Source organism: Lynx canadensis, chromosome E1 (genome assembly GCF_007474595.2).
Source record: "Lynx canadensis isolate LIC74 chromosome E1, mLynCan4.pri.v2, whole genome shotgun sequence".
NCBI classification, from domain to species: Eukaryota; Metazoa; Chordata; class Mammalia; order Carnivora; family Felidae; genus Lynx; species Lynx canadensis.
The window spans coordinates 36,499,735-36,523,437 of NC_044316.2; the positions used below are offsets into that span (position 1 = coordinate 36,499,735).

At 37.7% G+C, this 23,703-nt stretch overlaps 1 protein-coding gene and 1 non-coding gene across 4 annotated transcripts in view; one reads left to right on the forward strand and one right to left on the reverse strand.

The window, feature by feature from the left end:
* SKAP1 (src kinase associated phosphoprotein 1) overlaps positions 1–23,703 on the forward strand; it is a 287,749-nt gene that overhangs the window by 120,983 nt on the left and 143,063 nt on the right. The gene's annotated exons all lie outside the window — the stretch shown is intronic.
* TRNAE-CUC lies at positions 19,611–19,683 on the reverse strand. The gene has a single exon. It is a non-coding gene; the product is annotated as a tRNA-Glu (tRNA).

The window sequence follows — 23,703 nt, forward strand, 5'->3', positions numbered from 1 at the left end:
CAGTGTAGCCAGACCCTGTTGAGCCCACAGGGGGAATAACAGACTAGGAACACTCGTTGTTAAGAACTATTATTTGGTTACACTGCAGTTTCATCATCTCAGCTTATTTTGAGGAGGATTTGAAATCACAATCTGAAATACAAGTTGTGTTTCTGAACCTACCTTTCCTCTTACCTCTGGCCTTATGGAATTATTTGTATTTCCCTAAATCCAGTCTTGTGACTGGAATGCCCTTCCCAACCTCTCTGGAATGCCCTTCCCAACCTCTACCTGGAATGCCCTTCCCAACCTCTCCAGCCACCCACATTCCACTAATCCTTCAAGGCTCCGCCTAAACTCTTTTCTTCTCAACATGGCTTTCTAGCTGCCCCAGTTCATACTCAACATCTCCCTGTCTTGCGGTTTACTTGATCAGTACCTCTATTTTAGCTGTTACTTCCATTTGCCTTGCATTATAGTACTTACATGTGCTGGCTTTTCCAATGGATTGTGAGCTCCAGAGGGCAGGGGTTGTGTCTTAATTATTTTTATGTATCTTACAGGTTTCAGCATAGATTAGACATTCAGTAAGTGTTTGTCAAATTGAACAAAATATGATTATGTGGTTCGGACTCTCAAATTATGTCAGATCCTAAAAGCCTTCAAAGAACCATGAGATAATAACAGTCTCTTGTTTCACAGTGTTTCTTACTGTGCCACAGAGTGACTGCCTCCCTCTCTCCCCGCTTCCATGGTATCTGGAGGACTTAGACACCAGACATACTGAGGGTGGAAAGCACTATGCCAGACAGATCCAAGATAAATGTTTACTTCCTTCAGTTATATAACTTGGGAGTTCAAAGGCAAATACTGGACAGTACAGTGACACCACAAAGACAAATGAAAGAGACAGGAACTTTAGAAAAGGGAAAAGAGCCAGCCAACAAAGGCATGCTCTATTGTGTGTGCTACAACTCAGGGAAGAGAAAATGGCAGAAAAAACCAAATCCACGTAAGAGTTTATATCCCTTGGACTACTGAGATATGTTTATGCTGAGATATCAACTATCTGCGATCATCTACATGAAGTGAAAATGCTCATATTTATTTTTTAAGTTTATTTATTTATTTTGAGAGAGAGAGAGAATCCCAAGCAGACTCCGCACTGTCAGGTCAGAACCCAATGCGGGGCTCGATCTTACAAACCGTGATTATGACCTGAGCCAAAATCAAGAGTACAAAGCTTAACCGACTGAGGCACCCAGGTGCCCTGAATATGTTTATATTTATATGGTGCCTTTTATCCAGAGAAATCCCAAGGTACTTTATAAATTATAAATTTGAAAAGGCCTTATGCAATGTCCCTGATGTTGTCCATACCCCAAATCCAGTTCCTAAAGTCTGGCCAAAGTCTCCTCACCCCCACCATACCACTGAAAATTTTAATATTTTTACCAGGTCACAGTTTTTTGTCTTTAAAAAAAAAAATCCTCTATATACCAAAAGTCTACAATTAACACTATTTATCTTCTAGCATATACTGCATTTCTCCTGCCCACCTCCCTTCCCCCACTAACATGGAAAGTGAATTCAATTAGATTTAAGACAAAGAGTAATTGCATTGGAAAATAGAAAAAATATCTCATCCCAGAGTGATTAAGCTCTTTACCTTATAGAGGGAGTTTAACTCCTTGGAGAAAACAGGATCCCATGTAATAAATGAATACAGAGATTTGCTAAATCAAAGTATAGTGTCTTGAATCTAATTCCCTAGTCATCAGTGAGCTCTTTGCTCCAGGAGAAAAGTGTACTCATTCATTATAAGGTGTGTAGGAAATGTAAAATAAAGATCAAGTCAATTAAGGGTTTTACAATTGTATCCTTAGCTATTCTTATTTTTACACTAAGTATCTCAAAATTCAAAACTTGTTCTAAAATCGTGGATTCCTTAAAGCAGATTTAATCATCTGCATTACCAGAATCGTTTTGTGCTTTTGGTTATCTTGATTTTGATAACCTTTTCACATACTCAATGTGAATTGGTTCAAGCAGAGCCTGAGTTATTCGTGCTACCAAAACCGCTTTGCCAGCAGCTTCTGGCAGCTTACTGGTGCTCATTTTGGAATTTGCAGGAAGATTATAAAGTACCCTAATGTGACAGGTTCTATACAGAGGAAGTCCCAGAACTTGAGATGACCAGTCATTAGGGATGACATATAGGACTTTCATTTGCAACACTCCCTGTTTGAGGTGGGTGGGGATTGTGTTAATTGCACAGAACCTTAAAAGGTAAACGTTGGATCATCTGAGAGAATCTGGAGTAAAGAGACAGGTCAAATGTGCAAGTCCCGGCTGCAGTTAGCCCTGTGGGGGTGGCTGCTCAAGTTGGAGTGCAGCAGACAGGAAGAGATCTTTCTAGGCAGGGAAATAAGTTCAGGTGCCTTGAACTGAGTAATCTCCCTTCTTGGATTTTTCCCACCTTTTTTTTTTTTTTTTAATTTTTTTTTTTCAACGTTTATTTCTTTTTGGGACAGAGAGAGACAGAGCATGAAGAGAGAGAGGGAGACACAGAATCGGAAACAGGCTCCAGGCTCCGAGCCATCAGCCCAGAGCCCGACGCGGGGCTCGAACTCACGGACCGCGAGATTGTGACCTGGCTGAAGTCGGACGCTTAACCGACTGCGCCACCCAGGCGCCCCTCCCACCTTTTTTATTCAGGCATTTTCGTAACTATCATGTGGTTTGGCTTAAGTAAAACTGCTCAGCTTTCTGAAGCTGGCCTTGTTTTAGTACCTAAGTTCAACTGTCTTTTGTAATGGTAAAGTTATATAGGTCCAACCCCATGTATTTCCTGTCTGTGCTCTTTAATAACCAGTAAAATAGATACTACGCATTTTATGTCACATTTAGAAAGACACTAGCCGCACACGGCACAGGCTCAGTTTTGACCTGAGTTTCTCATAGCAGCGTGGATTTTTCTCTTCTGAGTAGTTCCTGGACCGAACCGGATGTTTTTGAGTGTTAGTAAGATTCTACTTTTAAATAGTGGCTGTTCGAATGGGGTGGTAGGATCTGATTTTAAAAGGTAAAGGAACAAAAGTTGAATACTTGTCTTCGAAGTTTTGCTCTGTCTCACCATATGATCTTGTTTGTCCCATCCTAACTAGGGATGATGATATCTGTAACTGTTTATAAGGTCATCTATGTCGTTCTTTGAGATCTGCTTGTGAAAGGCAGCATATAAGCTAATCCTGATGTTAATACGTCTATATTTTATCCATACCTTATAAACTCTGTTGTACCTAGGACAGATTCATTTATTTATGATATGTCCTTAGTTTGTTACTCTTAGCAAAATTTGTGTCATGATAAATATTTCAGAATAATGACACATGTTTACTGGGGATCAGAGAGATTGATTTATAGATTCAGAATGGAAGAATAAAATAAAACCACCATTTACTTGGATCGTGGAATAAAGTAAGTTTAGAAGTTCTTAGCGAAATGTGTTTAGTTAAATCAACAACAGGGTGGATCACATCCAAAGGAGCATCTGTAATGAAGGAACACAGGGATTTTTTTTTTTTAATCTGGAAAAGAGTGAGTTAGGAAAATTAATGTCTCTCCTAGCTCCTTAGACAGAGAGTGGTCCTTTCAAGTTTGATGAAGGTCATTTTCAGGACAGTGTAAGAGAGAGGTTACAGTTCAATTTCTACTTGCAGGACTTCAGAAAAGGCAAAAATGGCTCAAATTTCTGAAGCTTCTATGCTTTTTTAAAAATTAAAGCTGATAAAAATGCAAACAATCACCTATGGTCTGAATACTTTATAACAATATTTTTACTTTTCTCCCCCCACCCAAATTAGGAATTTATCACTTTTTCCAAAGACTGGTATGGAGGGAATACCAGCTAACCAAAACACGGTGAATGGGTGCCAGTGTGTACTCCCAGCTGCCCATGTAAATCTTTCTTCACAGTAGGATCTGAACAAAAACACACCACTTAATTCAATAGTTCAAACGCCACTGAGTAGGAAATTTCTGTTAGCCCAGAATATGTGTAAACTTAAAGTAGATATATGTATTCTGGCAGCATACACAGTAATTCTGAAATATCAACAGAATTTAAAGGAATTTTTGCACCCTTAACGCCAATTGTGGGTATTACTTGTTTTAGGACTATTAAAAGTGTTACTTTTATACTGTAGCTGTCTTTTTTTAAACAACAACAACAACACCCTTGCTTCATTTTCCTTTTTATTTTTGAGCTGTTTGCAACCCCCTTTTGAATAGTGAGAAACAATGCAATTAATTTTCTCCAGCGCAATCATGCATAGATTTAATAAGCATCCGAAGGTAGGATCCATCTGTAAAGTATGCACTGCATGCTAAATTACTTCTCTTCTGTGGTTTTTTTTCTTTCCAAACCTTAATTAATTGAAGAAAAAAAATGTTTATTAAAGTGGGAACAGGCTGGGCTCTGGCTCTCCGCCTCTGGTTCAAAAGTTCATACAATTCCCTGAAGGCTCATCTGAATGTGTGTGTCTCCTTCTCACAATCTTCCTTTCTCCGTGTCTATAGTCGGGATGAATGCCTAGGAAGGTGTATTATTTTGTTCCCAGGATCAATTTTAATAATCCTAACTTGAGTAAACTAAATTTTTTGTGTGTATGGATTTATATACATTATATATGTTTACATAAGCAGTACATACACATAGACACATAAATGTGCTATTTACCCATTTTCCTATTGCTTACAATAAAATATTGATATGCTTTCAGTGGCATCTTTAAATAGGATGTAGATAGAGAGCAGGAAGCATAATTCTACAGGTGGATCTCAGACAGGAAATTAAAGGAATTATGTATGAAAATAAGATAAGTCTTTATGAATAATTTTAGACCAAAAGAAAAAATATTAAATCTATCCCAAGTAGAAAAATATCTACCTATAAACAGAGAAATGGAAAAAATAAATCATAGGAAGTGACTCACTCCTGTGAGCTGCTCTGGAAACAGAAGACATTTCCTGACCTGCAGTAAGCTTTATGTGACCTAGGTGAAAAAAAGAACAAGTTTATTGTGAAAGAAAAATATTATCTAAGAGACGGACTCAAAATTTTTTCAATTATCTCCATTGCTTACCGAGGATGTCATGATCTTCCTTTTGTTTTTTTCAAAGTATTGCTTCTTTCTCCTTATTATATGCCACAATTTTTAGATATTTTTTAAAAGTAAATACAAAGTTGTCGTTTACATCCAAACTCCTTATTTCTTTTTTACTTTAAAGTAGGATTAGTGTTCTCCTTTAACACAAACAAGGTTTATACATCCACTTGCAGATTTAGGAGTGTATGTATGGAATCCGAAAGCGGTGCCAAACCTGACCGTGATGTTGCCTGATCAAGTCTACTGCCCTTTGCCCAGTCGCTGCTTGCAGAGCATAATGTCCACATAAGAGCCTAACGGAGGACTTGGTACAGGTTGTTTCATTTTCTCTTTGGACTCTTGTACAGGGTAACTAAAGCCAGTGGTCTATTAGTCATTTAAATTTTTTGCTTTTTAAAATAGGCATTTAAGTAGGGAAAAACTAAACAACACAGAGGAGCTGTTTTAGTTGATGATAGACACAGCCTTATTCACGTTAGCCCTCTTATCACGTACATGTCTACCGTCCCATACTTTTGCCATGTGTCAGAGGAGCCATGGGGACGTTACTGGAAGGAGTTTTGAGGAATCAACATTTCATATTTCCCTCTCAGAGGTCCTGTTCCTACTGTATTATTGACATGTACACATTTGGGCCACATTTGCAAACTTGTATACCAACTTCCGTGGAGGTGGTAATGAAATATGATCACCAAGTAGCAATTGTAATTGATGTCTTGGAAACTTGAAGGCTATCATCCACTATAGTAGGACATCTATTTATGTGCAAAACATACCAGAATCTCCCCACACCCAAAATTCTGTGACTTCTGGAAGAATCTTGCCACTTGCTTTCCAAACAGATTTTGGTTAGACTTCTGTGAAACCCCTGAATCGAATAGCTGTGTGTTTCACAAATTACATGCATGTAAACAACATACCTTTGTAAAGAGGATGTGTGGGCCCTTTCTCCTATATGCTTATGTCTCTGTTGTCGTAGATTGGCGTCCTTTGTGAGCTATTCAGTGACATTTCAGAACCATTTCGCTCTGCAGAAAACCCACAGTTGTGTTTCTTTAGCTGACACTGTGGTACTTGCACTCGAAATTGCTAGTTAGAAAAAAAAATTGTTGAGGCCGGTGGCTGTAATCAGCGTTGTTGCTGTCTGTTTCCTCAGACTAATAGCAGAGCGATCCGAGTCTGAGAGTTCAAACAGAGGTTATCTTTCCCAGGTAGCATCTCGTCCAACGAGAATTTGATTTTTTTCTATAGGACTTTACTCCATTAGATTAATGAAATTTCAATGAGAGCCTGGCGCCCCCTGAAGCTTTGTTAAGAAAACAAATGGTGATTCTGTAGGTGTGACAGCTTGCTTGGAGAGTTACGAGAAGGTGAATACATCCCCACAATCCAGGCAGCCTGGAACACATTGATCTCTATTTAAAGCACCAATCGGATTTTTGTTAATTATAAATGATTGATCTGCAGTTTTTTCCCCCTCTCTCTTCTTATATGTGTGGTTCCCCCTCCTTTCTCCACTTCTAACTTCTTTGCATGCTGAGTGCAGAGCTTTTTGTTTAAAGGGACAATCATAGAGAGCAAATTATAGCAATACCCAGCAGCGATGCTATTGTGAATGTCATTGTCAGAGCATTCACTGTTCACCCGATTGAGGTGAGCCCTGAAGTCGATTTCAAACTGACTCCATGTTCCCTCTTTACTTGGCTCATTCCTGAAATAAAGAATTATTTTAGTGGAAATAAAGCATTAGATTCATTAGAATAGTATCATAGATACTACCATTATTATGTTTTAAAATCTGACTTGTGAGCCCTGTGAAGCAAATCCCCAGTATTAACTCTGAACCACAGTGCATACCTTCTACGAACCAGGGTATGATGTGTAACCAACCAACCCCATGTGAGACAACAGAGTGAGCGAAGGGAATATCTCTGACCTTAAATCTCAATTTATAGGCATTTAGGTGATTAATCCACCTTTTATCACCTTTGTGGAGTGGTTTTTTAATAATGTTTAGAAGCAATACTGTACTCAAAAACTGACACGTATATTATTCCTGATAATTGCTCACCACACATAGTTCTGAAGAGTATAGAAAAATGTCCCCAGCTTCTTTGTGGAACTATCTTTAGTGAAAATATCTGAACATTTAATGCATTTATTTATTGAATCCAAAAGCACATAGTTGTTTATAACATATGCAGGGCATAAAGGAGATAATTTACACAGCTCTTAGGGGACATATTTGTAGAAATTACAGTTTAAAGAGTATGGTTATTAGTGGATTACATTGAAAACCACACTGATTTCACACTTCTAACTCACGTGTAGGTTTTTATGAACACGTCTTTAAGTTTGAGCCCTTAATTAAGTTTTAGGGCATGTCACATTAGAAAAATGAATTTCCCCCAGTGTTCTTTTTTTCTTTTAATTGTCTAAATAATCCATGCAATGCACAAGAAACTTTTGTAGGCCAAGAGTCTTAAAGTAGTTTATAGCTTGCAGTGACACTTTTCTGCAAAATCCTTTAGATTTGAAGAAGTATTGCCTCATTTCTTCAAGTGTCCTGGAACTTGTTCAATTTCCCTGTGAGTTGCTGTATCACTAATTGTATATGATAAACTCTCAATAGTATAAAAGCAATACTGTAAAGCATAAAAAGGGCAGCAGTATAAAAAGCAGCAGTCTAAAATGGGCAATAACCTTCTGTATAACATACCATAGTCTCCCCACACCCCAAATTCTGTGATTTTTTGGGAAGAAGTTCACTATTGCTTCCTAAGCAGGTTCTAAGCTATAATGCTCATCTAAATATGAACGGTGTTCTGACAAAACTTCCTCATGCAGTAATTATTTAACGATCCTGTAAGTACTCTTGGAAAACTAGATTTAAAGTGTTATTTTTGCCGTGTAGTGTTTGTTCCCAGTACTTTAAAATACTAATTTTTTCTCTTTATTACTACTTATTGTTTCTATTGTAATATTTTTTAAATTAGCAAAAGTCATTAAGGCGCATTTGAAAATAACTGTAAGTATGACTTTTAAAACCAGGTTTCGAATTAGGCAGAAAAAAGCAATGTGACTTTTTTTAATACAAATATTAGCATATCAGAATAGTTTGTTGATGTCAATATCCAAATAAGTGACAAACAACAACATTAAGAAATGGGCCATTATGGTAAATTCACCAAGTTATTTTTAAAACATGTTTCCAAAGGACTGATTTTAAAATGTTTTAATTTTATTCCAGTTGTTGTTGTTGTTTGGGTTTTTTTTTAATAGGCTAACTAATGATTTTCATTAGTGTATTTGTAATTTATGTGATCTTAGTAGGTTCTACCAAGGTTAAATAATTTAAGGAAATAAACCCTTATCTGATGTAAGATAGCTAATGAAGTATATTAGATACTTGCCCTATTGCTGTATGAAATGGATCTCCAAAGCTAACAACAGCTTTCTGCGGGAACACAAATCTCTATATAAATATCCAAATGTAGCAAGATGTTGCAAATTTTTAAAGATATGCCATAAAAATAGATTAACGCTAGTATGCAGTCCTGTTCAACTGAATTACAAAGGGATATCATGGGATTGCCAGTGACATTCACATAAATAAAAAATCAATTCTTAATGATGAGGCAGACTTGTTTTAGCGCATTACCCAGGTTAAATGGGAGCACACAAAGACATCAACTCCTATAAGACTAGTGAAATCATTGTATATTAATATGATTTAGGAAGCTACACACCTCGATGGAATAATTGTTATTATATCTATAGAGCCAGATGGCACTTGGTGTAAACAGCCATTGAGCACCTCAAACACAAGTGTGGCAGGTGATCTTTAAGGTGTTCTTCATCCTGCTCATTCATCTTATATCTTATCACTGGAATCTGCGTTACTGTTTGCAAAATGGTTTGATTGCCAGTACGCAAATTTTTCAGAATGATCCTATTGTTCAGTAGGAGTATAGAATATAGAATGTCTTTAGCAGGAGAATGGATGATGCAGAATAGATGACAATAGAGGAGGCAGCTACCTGGATTTGTGTGGTTAGGATTGTATTTTTTATAAGAAACAGAATGGAGGGAGTCAATTTTTTTTCCAGCACAGTGACAAAAAAAAAGAAAAAGTAGGGGGGAGGGGTTCCAAAATTTAAAAAAAAGGATTTGCAAATTCTCAGTGGAGTAGTGTCAAGTAATTACTGTTATCAAAATAACCCTATAAAGGAAACCAAAGTTATAAAAATCTCTTCCAAAGTAAGAGAAATCCAAGTTCGGAGCGGAAGTACCTTTTGTTTCTTGTGAAATGTCTTTCTTTGCTTTGAAGGTTTAAATTGACTTCTGTTAACTCTAATTATCCAATTGAAAACTCATTCGTTGATTCAACAGATATTTATTGGGCACCTACTATGTACTAAGTTCTGTTCTAGGCACTGGGGATACATCAGTGTAAAAACCCTGCCCCCATGGAGTTTACATTCCTCAAGGGTGGCAGTAAATGATATGAGCTGAGCTGAGCTGAGATGAGATATGGGAGAAATGAAATAGGGAAGGGAGACAGTGTGCTAAGATGAAGCATAAGATTTGCCTTTTCCCTCTTAAAAACAGAAAAGTTCATCTTCATCTAGGAATAAGAAAAGAGGCCAGAAAAGTTCGTGTTTGTCTTCCAACTTGATTGATCTTGTGAAATTTCTAGTGGGTTGTCTGAAAACACACCGCTGTTACAGCCTCGGCTCAGTGGGCAGGGTTTTAAATAATTGGAGTGAGTTCAGTATAAGTTTAGATTTTCTTGGCCTAAATTTCATAATGTTACATAAGATTTTATGCTTTGGCTTCTTTCCTTTGGTAATGACATTAAAAAGCGTATCGTTTTATTTTAAAATAGCATATTAAAAAGCATATTATTTAATTTTAAATAATTCTTAAATTGCCCCTTGCTCTACTTTATTTAATCCATATTTTCTAGTTTCTAAATAAATATCAAGGACATAAAACTAGCCTCATATAGGAATCTTTATCATAGTAGATTTAGTCGATTTAGATTTCCAAACATATAAAACAGATTTTCCAAGTGCTAAAATATAGAAAGCCCCTCGAAATTTTGGGATCTCACAAATTAACCCTTCTGCCCCCTAATGACAAAATTCACCTTAATCCAGAGAATATATTCCCCATCTCACTCCATGGTGCTATTGACTAATTAACTCCTGGATTTTAAACTAATGTTCAGTTCTTCACCAAAAGCCATTTATCATATAATTGCAGCTACACTTTAGATGAAACATAGTACCTGCTGTGAAGTATTCCTTTAGGTGAAAAGTAAAACTCATTTTGTAATATGCATAGTCTTCATTCAGGCTTTTTATTAAATATTAAGAATAAAAAATATAGATGCTTATTACTGCATAGATAAAAACCTGAAAAGATGTGTTCCAAAGTGTTAATAAAAAGCCAAAGGTTATAACATAACATATAGTTTTTGCTTTGCACTTTTCTGTAGTTTTATTTTTTCTACAAAGAACTCACATTCTGTTTGTAATCAAGAAAAAAACTCTCCGTATTATTTTCTGAGAGCTAAAGGAGCCTAAAAGTTGATATTTTTACTTAACAAAAAACCTCACAGCTGGCAAGTATATGCAGATCAGTTCTGCAAATAATAGATAGTGGAAATCAGCAAGCATCAAGATTTAGATAATACCATGAAGTTATCTCTTTTATCTGTTTCTATTCATTGTACTTGAAAAGTGCCATACTGTGCAAAATTTGACCAATTTGTCCTTTTTTTTTTTTTAATTCCCAAGACATCAAGTTTCTTTAAAAAAAAAAAGTAGACTGAGATATTACTGTAGCAACATGCCAGATATACCAAATTTCATAAGGAAACATGTTTTTAATTTCAGGCCTTTGAATGTAGTGTTGCTCATAAGGATGAGTATTTATGAAGGTATAAGAAAAAAAGGGGCTTGAAAACTTTATTTCTTTTAACAGTCAATAATATTTAGCCTATCAGAATGCTTGAATGGATAAACATTCCTACTGTTTTAATTTTGAATATAGATTGTCTCGTGCTGATGGGAAGTATTGTTAATTTTAATAAAATTAACTTTATATTGTTATTTCACCGCTTTATAATAATTTTACATGGCGCCCTGGGGATGCCTTTGTTTTACATTATCAGGTGTCACATTTGCCATTTGGTTGGTACAGCAGCGTTCAGCTTCGCTTCTCCCTTCAATTGCCTGAAGCCACACTCTTCACGTTATATTACAAGTAGCTATATTGCTATACACTGCACAAGTTTATATACTTTTATTTTATATGTATATATCATTTTTGTATTTTCTTAAAATCATTGTTTTGTGCTATTTCCCAGCATTCCTGTTGCTTGCCTTTAGGTAGACACAGTTATGATAACAAGTTGACTAAGACACCTTAGCAATCTGCCTCAAGTACTAACATGTTTAAATTTATTTTCAATCTGATAGTCAACCACAATTTTGATACAATCTAATCAAGTGCTTCATTGTTTTTGATAAGAGTGAAAACTTATAAATCCATTAAAACATAACTTTTTACACAGAGGGAATTACTGCTATTTGAAAATAAGGGGAAATTATTGACAACTTCCATAACTCACTGTATGTTGGACAGATCACTCAGAGATAATTAATCAGAACATGTCTCCATTAAATGTTACCAACTTGGCTTAGAGTCTCCCAGGAATTAACAGAAATCAGACAGACTAGCAAATAATCTGTAAGCGAATTGAATACTTGTCAAATTAAGTACCACTGTTAACAAATATACAGTAGTTAAATTAAAGACATACCAGGTTAGTCTTGAATCAGTCCATCTTCTTTACTTTTTACTTTTTTAAAAATGTACATTTATGGCTTAGCTCTAAATTTGAGTTTTGTCTGCTTTAAAGTCTATTTACATGCTTTATCATGCTGCTATTTAAGGTGTTAAGAGTGCGCTAAAACATTTTGGTTAGCTGTGTCAACTATTTATTAAGGACAATTCAAAATATGTATTTTAAAATAGACTTTTCTTTTCCACTTGAGTCTGTGTATATATGTTGATAAGCAAGCTGGTCTCTTGTCTGAGACTTTATGTGCAGATGGCTGGTATTTGGTTGATAAACTAATGATCCCTATAATCTGAGGATCATATAACTAACTGATAACTGATAAATAGACTAACCAATTTAACCCTGTGCGTTTTAATAGCGCATAGTCAGAAACTACATAAAAATGAGTACTGAGAAGTTTCTATTTTCGTATGCTGTGTATTGGTATTTTTGTTTTTCAGAAATTTCTCCCTTTTTTCTTTTACCAAAATTTCTGTGGCTAATAGGAACTGTGTCTCTGCTTTGAATTATACCACTATTCCACGTTATTAACAATCATATATCACTTCCTTTCACACCTTCAAGCTTAATATTTTGTATACACTCTTTTAGTTAGAATCTTGGAACGAAATATTATATAATAGTCTCGCCTTTATTTCTACTCAATAAATGTAATTACCCTGCCATTCTCCTAAAGTGTAAGCTGCTTATTGGATATATTTTTCATTTTCTGTTATTATTGTGAAATTTGTAGTTTTAGGGGAGGTTGCTGACTACAGGTAGTGAAACGTGGAACCAGGTGGTAAGAGCCACACGTATGTCCTAGTTATGGCTGGCACAATCTGCCACCTGATGAGGTAATTAAACTCATCTGGCTAGTTAAGATGAACAATATGAAGAGGGATCATTAAAAAAGGTGGGGGGGACAGTATTTATTAAGCTGATTGAAAGCCAAAAAGAACTCTTGCTCTTGAAGAAGTCAAATATGTGTGTTTGTTATATGGATGTTACAGGTATTGGTTGTAAATGTTGTGTGCCTGTTGAGTCCTTATGTAGCTTAGATCCACTCAGTAATTCCTAGTTGGCTGTTTGCCTCTGGGCTGAATTCATAGACTTTATCTTTGCTCTTCTAATTCAAATATTTAGAGATTCTACATGTGCCATTTGAAAAGTCCTGTTTATACCACTGCAATGGCAATATTGCAGAGAACTTTCTTGTAAAAATTTAGCAGGACATGGAGAGAATTGGGGGATAAAAATAGTTTGCATAAACTCCATTCTGAGCCGGAATTGAAGGCAAATGACCCACAATGTATACGACAATTTAATGGCTATTAATATATTTCTAAATTTTTAGAGGAAAATTTATTTGAAAAAGATTTTATGTAGGTAATTTGAATCATGTTTATAAATATTTTACCTGCCTTGAATAGATGATTAGTTTTGTCCAATAACAATTTCAGAGTAGCTAATGTGGCAATATAAATATGAATATTTAGGGGGGCATTTTTCCTTTATATAGGAAATGCATGATTAGTAATGATTTGTATTACAGAAGGTTTTATTATGGCACATTGCTTTATAAAGGAAACGAAGTTAAGTCTGGAGAATTACATAATGAAATCTGGGAGTATGTGGTTTAGGTATAATTACAAAAGTAAAAATGTGTAATTTATGTTTGCGTAATGCCCTTCATTGAAGGTTGTGAAAATAAGTCTTACGTACTCCAGGCTTCACATCTCTTATATGCCTCCCTATTTAATTGAAACAACTTCCCTACTATGGCCTAGCAATTCTCCCACATGCAAAAATACCTAAAATTCAGCATCATTCAGCAAATTCTCTCCATATGGTAATGTGACCAATACCTCGGTTGTCTTTCTTCTCAGTTGTTTGCTTATATAGTTCCTCCTTCCACCAAGCATTTGAAGCAGCTTCCCCTACCTTTTAAAAGACTTTTACCCAAACTAAATAACTACCGTCAAAAATTAAAATTGCAATCATTTAGTGAGAGCCCTGTATGTACTAAGCATAGTCCTGGCTGCTTTCCATGTAATATCTCATTTTCACTCTCACAGGAGTTCTGTAAACTAGATATTGCCACCCCCATTTCACAGATAAGAAAACTAATACTCAGAGAGGTGAAGTAACTTTCCCAAGACCATACTACTCAGCTGTGGCAAAACAGGAATATTAACTTATGTCCAACTCCAAAAATAGATGCCTGAGAAAATGAAGAACAGAGTAAGCAACAATACCCAGAATTCCTGACTCCTGTTTTCGCCATAAGATTACACTTGGTGGTTATTATGATTTATGATGGAGAACAAAATTAATAATAAAAATGTAGCATTTCTTTAGGGCCAAAGGATCAAAAAGGGTTCATGGGAAATACTGACATATGGGCTCTGTCTGTCTCTCTAGACCCAGCATGACCAGCAAAAGGAGTTGGTATTTTGTGAAGGAGAGTGGGTGTTTCATGTAGTCCTACTTAATGATTTTTGCCCTTTTATCTTGCGCTTTTGGTGTCATACCCAAATAAGCCACTGCCAGGACCAACGTCAAGGAGTTTTACCCTACATTTTCTTCTAGGAGTTTTATGGATTCAGTTCTTATATTTAAGTGTTTAATCTATTCAGAGTTAACATGCAGACCATATATCTGATATGGCAATATCCAAAATATATAAAGAACTCATACAAATCATTACAACAACAAAAATCCAATTTGAAAATGGGCAGAGGAACCGAATAGATATTTTTCCAAAGAATATATACAAATGGCCAAGAGGTACACAAACAGGTACTCAACATCACTAACCATCAGGGAAATGCAAATCAAAACAACAACGAGATATCACCTCACACCTGTGCAAATGGCTACCATCAAAAAGGCCAGCGATAACCAGTGTTAATGGGGATGTTGAAAAAAGGGAACCCAGGTGCACTGTTGGTGGAAATGTAAATTGGTACAGGCACTATGGAAAGCAGTATAGAGGTTCCCTGCAAAATTAAAAATAGAACTGTGATATTACCCAGCAAGCCCACTTCTAGGTATATATCCAAAGGAAATGAAAATAGTATCTTGAAGAGCTATCTGCCCTCCCATATTTATTACAGCATTATTAACAATAGCCGAGATATGAACCTAAGTGTTTGTCAGCAGATGAATGTATCTATATATATACGTACATACACACAATGGAATATTATTCAGCCATGAGAAAGAAGAAAATCCTCCCATTTGTAATAGCATGGATGAAACTTGAGGGCATTATGCTGATATAAGACATACAGAGAAAGACAAATACTTATATATAATAACACATGTGGAATCTAAAAACATTGAACTTGTAGAAACAGAGAGTAGAACGATGATTACCAGGAGTTGGCGGGGGTGGGGGGGGTGCGGGAGAAATGGAGAGATGTTGATTCAAAGGGTTCAAAGTTCCAGCTAGAAGATGAGTAAAGTCTGGGGTTCTAATGCACAGTATTGTGATTATAGTTAATGAAACTGTATTATATACTTGAAAGTTGCTAAGAAAGTAGATTGCAAATATTCCCACAATAACAACAAAAAAGAAATGGTAATTATGTGACCTGATGGAGGTGTTAGTGAAAGCTATGGTGGTAATCATTTTGTCATATATAAGTGTGTCAAATCAACATGTATACCTTAAACATATGTAATGTTAAATGTCAATTATATCTCTGTAAGTTTGGAAGAAAAAAGAAAGGACAATAGGTGAAAATAAGCTTTCTGTTCCTCTCTTAGACTCACCCTTCCCATCTTACTGCTCATTCAGAAATGGCTCAAATATTTTGCTAGCTGTTTCTTTCCCCATCCCTGACCATCGAGCAAAAAGCCAGAAGAATATTTAAAGATGGCTGTGAAGATTTGGAGAGCTTAGTGAATGAATATACCAAAAGCATAAAAAATGGTCCTCTCTCTGTGTCACAAGAGGCCTCAGGCTTACCGTGAGAGAACTCTGCATTTAATTGCTTTGTAGGCTAATCCATACCTCCATGTCTTTCAATATGACTTCCATAAATCTCAAGCAACTAAGAATTTCAGTGTGCACTGTCTGGCATCTGATGCTGAAAACTACTGATCGGGTAACCTGAGCGAGGTTTAATGACTACTGTGGGAGAATTTTGTTGAATTGTGAATAAAACCTAAATGCTTTCAGTCTTATCATGTAGATCTGTGCCAGATTCTTTGGCAGCCCATGAAAGCCGGGTCCTCCAAGAGACTTGGCTAATGTCCAATTTTCTTTAAGATTTCCAAGTTTATAGAACTCCTAAAATATATACTGGTTGACTCTAGTATAAGGTGAGAATGAAATTGTCACAGAATATCTGCATCCCTGAGTTACTTATAGGAAAGGGACCTGTCGAAAGCAAGTATCTTTTTTTCCCCACAACGTGCCAATTGTGCTTTTCAGAAGCTATTTCTGAACACGGCGATAGAGAATAACTGAACGTAAACATCACCCATGTACTCATACCCAAGCCCCCATCACAGATGACCACCTGAAGAATGGACTGAGCTGCCACTGGCCCACGTGTCTCCGAGTACAAGGAAAGGAACGCCATTTCATAAATCACCTGTGCTAAGATGGCAGACAATGTTTCCTACATGTTCTGACAATGACCCATGAGTGGTCTCTTTCAATGTTTCAAGTTCACCAGAAAGTTTCTATTTGATATAGAATGTCTTAAAGGACACTGACCTCCACAAATTATTCCTTACCTTTATCAGCAGTTCTGTTGATGACCTACTTTCAAAAACATTATCGTGAAGGATCACCTAATTAAAATCAGAACAACTGCAAATGTTTGCCATAAGCAGTGTTGGGTTAATCAGTCAACAGGTTGGTAGTTCCCGCTAGGAGAAGGGGCTGTGTGGGATTTAGCTAAGGAGAAAGAGGAAGCAGGGGGAGAGGTAGAGGGAGATTTAGGGATGTGGAAAGAGAGGGAGCAGCTGGGTTTTACCTTGAACTGAGTTTAAGCAGGGCTAACAATTGCAAAATGACTTCCAAGGTATTCAATGTAAAAGGGCCAGACAGAATGGCATCAAAACAGACTGAGTTGTTTAAAAAATGACAGATGGGAGCCTGGGGCATTCACCAGGGAGTTCCACGTGGGAAGGAAGGAAGTAGAGTCTGGTCTCAGGGAAGGAGGATGGCTAGAATACTAGCTTCTGCCTTGGCTGGAGTTCAAGCCCATGGGCGACCAGCTAGGTACAAGAAGCCCAGACAGAAGGCCCAATTAGGCAGACTGAGAGCACATTGTCCTTCTGATACCTTACTTACCTACCCTGAGGGACACAGAAGGGAGCAGCAGCTCGTAACCAGACCTCACCTACAACTGTAGACGAGTGTTCAGGAACCAATGACACCCCACCCCCTGCCTGTCTGCAGATTTCAGTGAGAGTGAAGTATCACTAGTCAGCCAAATCAACAAACATTTGTTCTCACTAGTCAGCCAAATCAACAAACATTTGTGTAGTTCTCCTTGTCCCAAGCCTGCTGCACCTGAAAATAGCAGAGGTTATTACAAGCACCTGGAGTCAAGCTGGGTTTGAAAGAGTTAAATAGGGGCACCCGCGTGGCTCAATGGGTTAGGTTCCGACTCTTGATTTCGCTTCAGGTCATGATCTTGTGGGGTTCATGAGTTTGAGCCCCACATCAGGCTCCATGCTGACACTGAGCCTGATTGGAATCTTCTCTCTTCCTCATTCTCTGCTCCTCCCCACTCATGCTGTCTCCCTCTCTCAAGGGAGGAAGGAAGGAAGGAAGGAAGGAAGGAAGGAAGGAAGGAAGGGAGGGAGGGAGGGAGGGAGGGAGGGAGGAAGGAAGGAAGGAAGGAGGAAGGAAGGAAGGGAGGGAGGGAGGAAGGAAGGAAGGAAGGAAGGAAGGAGGGAGGAAGGAAGATGGTTGGTTTAAATAACTTGTCTCAGGCCACAGAGCAAGAGGGAGTTGAACTGTTATTTGATCCAAGCAGTTTGACTCTAGAGAGAATCTGGCTTTAACCCCTAGGTTACACTGCCTCAATCATGTGCACTTAAACGTTAGATAACAATTTTAAGCAGATTTTTCTCTTGGAATACTTTCTCCAGTTCTGTCTCTTATAGTTCACCCTCATCACAGCTCACCTCTGTATTCCCTCATCAGTCACATATTTTGTCTAAAAACTCTAAACTCTTTTTCACTGTTTAAAGCTGCTTTGGGGTTCTCCTCAAGTTGTTAAAGATATGTGACTATTCTGATGACCTTGACAAAATTGTAAGCGCCAAAATGGCCTAGGCCATGTTACTTGCTGTAGTTCGCTTATTTACTGGGGATACAAATAGGAACAGAATCACAACCCTGCTTGCTCTTAAGGAGTTAAGTGCGGTCTCACTCACTCTGCCTAGGGGAGTTAAGAAAAGCTTTCTCTCTGCAAAGTCCTCGGTCCTAGGATCCCAAATATTTGATGGCTTAGATAACTTACTATATTTCATAATAAGTAATATGGAATTCTGAGAGGCAGGGAGAGCTTCATTTACCCTCGAACATTTTTTTTTTTTTTTTTTTTTTTTTTGAGAGAGAGAGAGAAAGAGCATGAGTGGGAGAGGAGCAGAGAGAGACAGAGGGAGAGAGTGAGAACCCCAAGCAGGCTCCACACTGTCACTGCAGAGCCCAATGTGGGGCTTGATCTCATGAAGCTAGAGATTATGACCTGAGCCAAAATCAAGAGCTGGATGCTTAACTAACTGAACCACGTAGGCACCCCTACTCTTGAACATACTAATGGTAGAATCAGAGCAGGAATCTCTTGACATTAATTATCTATATTTTAGAAACAGCCAATGTGTCTGAGCCAAAACTTTATGGTACTTCTGTGTTTGGATCATAGGAGCTTGACTTTAGCAAACATCTTGTTAAGTAAAAATGTCATTAGTATATGGCTATTTCAGAGATCTTAAAATACTTGCTTTTTTAATCTAAATTAAGAAAATAATTTTGAGGAATTACAAAACTGCTAATGATGGATGGATGGTGTTTTATGGTTAATGTTCCTTCAAATGGATGAATTTGCACTCAGCAGAGGAGTACAAAAACTGTGCAGTGTTTCTTGCAGAAAAATAAGAATAGTTTCTTGGTTTGGGCAGCTAAGCTGTCATACTGTGGTTTTGTAATATGTTAGCATCAGAGGTTGCTGATGAAGGATATATGGGAACTGTACTATTTTAGCAACTTTTCTGAAAATACAAAATTATTTCAAAGTTAAAAAGTTAAAAAAAAAAAGGCATTAATTTGGGTGGAGGTGAGGAGTGAATGGGAGATAGAAGACATAGGATTGACCAAGAGTTGATAATTGTTGAAGTGGGGTGATAAGTCAAGGAAGTTTATTATAGTCCGTATGTTAGTACATGTTTGAAATTTTTATAATAATTTTTTAATCTAATAAAATAAAAAAGAAAGACGTAAGAACAATTATGCACAGTTCAACTTTGGGCAAACAGAAGAATTTTCTAAGTGGCATTGTTAGCTGAGACAAACTTGTATCTTATTTATTTACTTATGTATGTATGTATGTGTGTATGTATGTATGTAATCTCTACACCCAACATGGGGCTTGAACTCATGACCCTGAGATCGAGAGTCACATGCTCTTCCAACTGAGCCAGCCAGGTATCCCTAAACTTGTATTATCTTTTGATTTCAGTTTTCTCTGTCATTCTTATCCTTTGGTGCACCAAGAATCAAGTATATGCTTGATTGTAATTTTTTTAATTCTACAATCTATATTCTTAATTACTTTTAGTTGTTATTATTCAGGTTTTCTTTATTGTTATAGTACTAAAAATACATGCCTACAATAGTAAACTAGAAAAAATTTTAAAGTTGTCTTTCTTGTCCATGGACTTTTCGATACTAATATTTCTCTTATAAGTCTATTTTTGGTTTTTGTTTTTCTAAACGATATGGGTGTAAGGTCACACCATTGGCAGATATTTTTCCACTGTTTATATAATGAATTTATGTTGTTCCAAAGATAATAAGTTATGCTAGATCAACCCTTCTGGGTAAGAGAAGTGTTAAGTGCCATGTTAGAACTTAAGCCATAGACCACCAGATGGTGGCCACAATGTTAATTTATTTTCTAAACCCTCCCTTTAAAGATATATAAGTCAGGGGGTGCTGGGTTGCTCAGTCAGTTAAGCGTCTGACTTTGGCTCAGGTCATGATCTCACAGCTCATGAGTTTGAGCCTTGTGTCCGGCTTTGTGCTAACAGCTCAGAGCCTGGAGCCTGCTTTGGATTCTTTGTCTCTGTCTCTCTCTGCCCTCCCCTGCTTGAGCTCGCTCTCTCTCTCTCTCTCTCTCTCTCTCTCAAAAATAAACATTTTTTTAAAAATCTAAATTAGAGGGTTTCCTTACAAATAAATTTCCTCAATTAGTTTGGGAATACAGAGGCTTTCTTTAAAATACAATTTGAGGGGCGCCTGGGTGGCTCAGTCGGCTAAGCGTCCGACTTCAGCTCAGGTCATGATCTCGCGGTCCATGAGTTCGAGCCCCGCGTCGGGCTCTGTGCTGACCGCTCAGAGCCTAAAGCCTGTTTCGGATTCTGTGTCTCCCTCTCTCTCTGACCCTCCCCCGTTCATGCTCTGTCTCTGTCTGAAAAATAAATAAACGTTAAAAAAATTAAAAAAAAAAAAAAAGAAAAAAGATAAAATACAATTTGAACATGAATAGACACTTCTCTAAAGAAGACATCCGGATGGCCAACAGGCACATGAAAAGATGCTCAACGTCGCTCCTTGTCAGGGAAATACAAATCAAAACCACACTCAGATATCACCTCACGCCAGTCAGAGTGGCCAAAATGAACAAATCAGGAGACTATAGATGCTGGAGAGGATGTGGAGAAACGGGAACCCTCTTGCACTGTTGGTGGGAATGCAAATTGGTGCAGCTGCTCTGGAAAGCAGTGTGGAGGTTCCTCAGAAAATTAAAAATAGACCTACCCTGGGGCACCTGGGTGGCGCAGTCGGTTAAGCGTCCGACTTCAGCCAGGTCACGATCTCGCGGTCTGTGAGTTCGAGCCCCACGTCGGGCTCTGGGCTGATGGCTCAGAGCCTGGAGCCTGTTTCCGATGCTGTGTCTCCCTCTCTCTCTGCCCCTCCCCCGTTCATGCTCTGTCTCTCTCTGTCCCAAAAATAAATAAACGTTGAAAAAAAAAAAAAATAGACCTACCCTATGACCCAGCAATAGCACTGCTAGGAATTTACCCAAGGGATACAGGAGTACTGATGCATAGGGGCACTTGTACCCCAATGTTCATAGCAGCACTCTCAACAATAGCCAAATTATGGAAAGAGCCTAAATGTCCATCAACTGATGAATGGATAAAGAAATTGTGGTTTATATACACAATGGAGTACTACATGGCAATGAGAAAGAACGAAATATGGCCCTTTGTAGCAACGTGGAGGGAACTGGAGAGTGTGATGCTAAGTGAAATAAGCCATACAGAGAAAGACAGATACCATATGTTTTCACGCTTATGTGGATCCTGAGAAACTTAACAGAAACCCATGGAGGAGGGGAAGGAAAAAAAAAAAAAAAAGAGGTTAGAGTGGGAGAGAGCCAAAGCATAAGAGACTCTTAAAAACTGAGAACAGGGGCGCCTGGGTGGCACAGTCGGTTAAGCGTCCGACTTCAGCCAGGTCACGATCTCGCGGTCCGTGAGTTCAAGCCCCGCGTCAGGCTCTGGGCTGACGGCTCAGAGCCTGGAGCCTGTTTCCGATTCTGTGTCTCCCTCTCTCTCTGCCCCTCCCCCGTTCATGCTCTGTCTCTCTCTGTCCCAAAAATAAATAAACGTTGAAAAAAAAAAAATTTTAAAAAAAAATAATAAAATAAATAAAAAAAAAAACAACTGAGAACAAACTGAGGGTTGATGGGGGGTGGGAGGGAGGGGAGGGTGGGTGATGGGTATTGAGGAGGGCACCTTTTGGGATGAGCACTGGGTGTTGTATGGAAACCAATTTGACAATAAGTTTCATATATTGAAAAAAAAAATACAATTTGAAGGCATGTTGCTTTTGACCACTTGCCTAACTCTGTGGTGCTTGATTTGGGGCCAGGCAATTGCTACTTGGAAAGCATTACAGGAACCAGGAGTAGTCAGGAGAACAGGAGAAAAGGGGTGCTGTGATGATGGCAAATAGCTTTGTGGCTCCTGATTGGGCAACAGTGGAGTGGAGTACTTACAAACGTGGGTTGTGAATCCAGACTTCCTAGGTCTGAACACGGACTCTGCCTTGAGTGTTTGTAGCAGCTTTATTCACAATAGTCCTAAACCTAGAACAGCTCAAGCATCCATCAACTGATAAACACATAACGTGTGGTATATCCATATACTGGGGGACTGTCTGGCAATAAAAAGTAATTAACTGCTGATACATATAACATGGATGAATCTCAAAAGTTTTATGCTAATTGAAGGAAGCCAGACATAAAAGATTAAATATCATATGATTTCACTTATAGAACACCGCTAAAAAGTCAGATCTATAGATAGAAAAATAGATCAGTGGTTGCCAGGGCCAGGGATGGAGGGAGTATATTGACTGCAAAAAGGCAAAAAGCAACTTTTTGGAGTGATGGAAATATTCGATATTTTGATTTACTAAACTGCTTGTACAACTATATATATATATATATGTTGTCAAAGTCATCCAACTGTACACTTAGAATTGCATTTTATGTAAATTATGTCTCGATAAAATATTCAGAACCAAATATATAAAATACATTCATTTACCAGAACCCTTTTTGATTTGTCTGGCTTCCGTGAACAAGCCTATTGTTATTGCTTCAGCTTTAAGGCATGCCTTTCTAGAACTAAGAGATATGTGAGTTCTTTGCCACATGTATATTCTCATATCTACCTTCTTCTAGTAAGACTGTATATGACAACAAGGCTCCAGGGGGATAAAGATAGCAAAAGACATCCTGAGGTAAATACTGGCCTTGGATGACAAGCTCCTAGAAGGGATTCAGGAAAAGTGGAGCTGCCCAAGCTACAGAGAGAGGAAGACTCAAGAACAGAGCGTTGGCTGGCCCTCGGAAGGGAGAAGGGGGTGAGGTGACCCTGTTGGGGAAAGGCAAGCTGAGAGAGCAAGATGAAATGTACCTCTTTAGGTATCACAGCTCTCAAATTAACATGTTTACACATTCATGACACCCACGTGGCTTCAGTTTCTCGGCAGTGGAATTTCTCACATAATTAAGCTTTTAGAAAAAAATTCATTTTTTTGCCATTAAAAAAATGTAACAAATGATCCACATGTATCATTTGGACACAGGTCACACTACCCAGATAATGAACTCTTTCATGTAGAATTTCCAGTAGATTTTTAACATGCAAAAGTCCTCCTCATACGTTATCCCGTATTGATCCGATTGGAGCTGTTAGTGTCTAGTGGATCAATGATCAGCAAACTAAAAAGTCACTTAGTGACTATGACACCCATGGCCGTGTTAGAATCTATTGTGTCAGGAATTCTTGTTTTATTAACTCTGTAATTACCTGTTCAGCTGAACCGGTGAATTTTATTACACATTTTCTTTCACCTGAACGAGACCTTTGCACTTCTACCGGTGCCCTGAGGATCCACCATTTTTTTTCTGTTCCCTGTCTTTCTCCAGT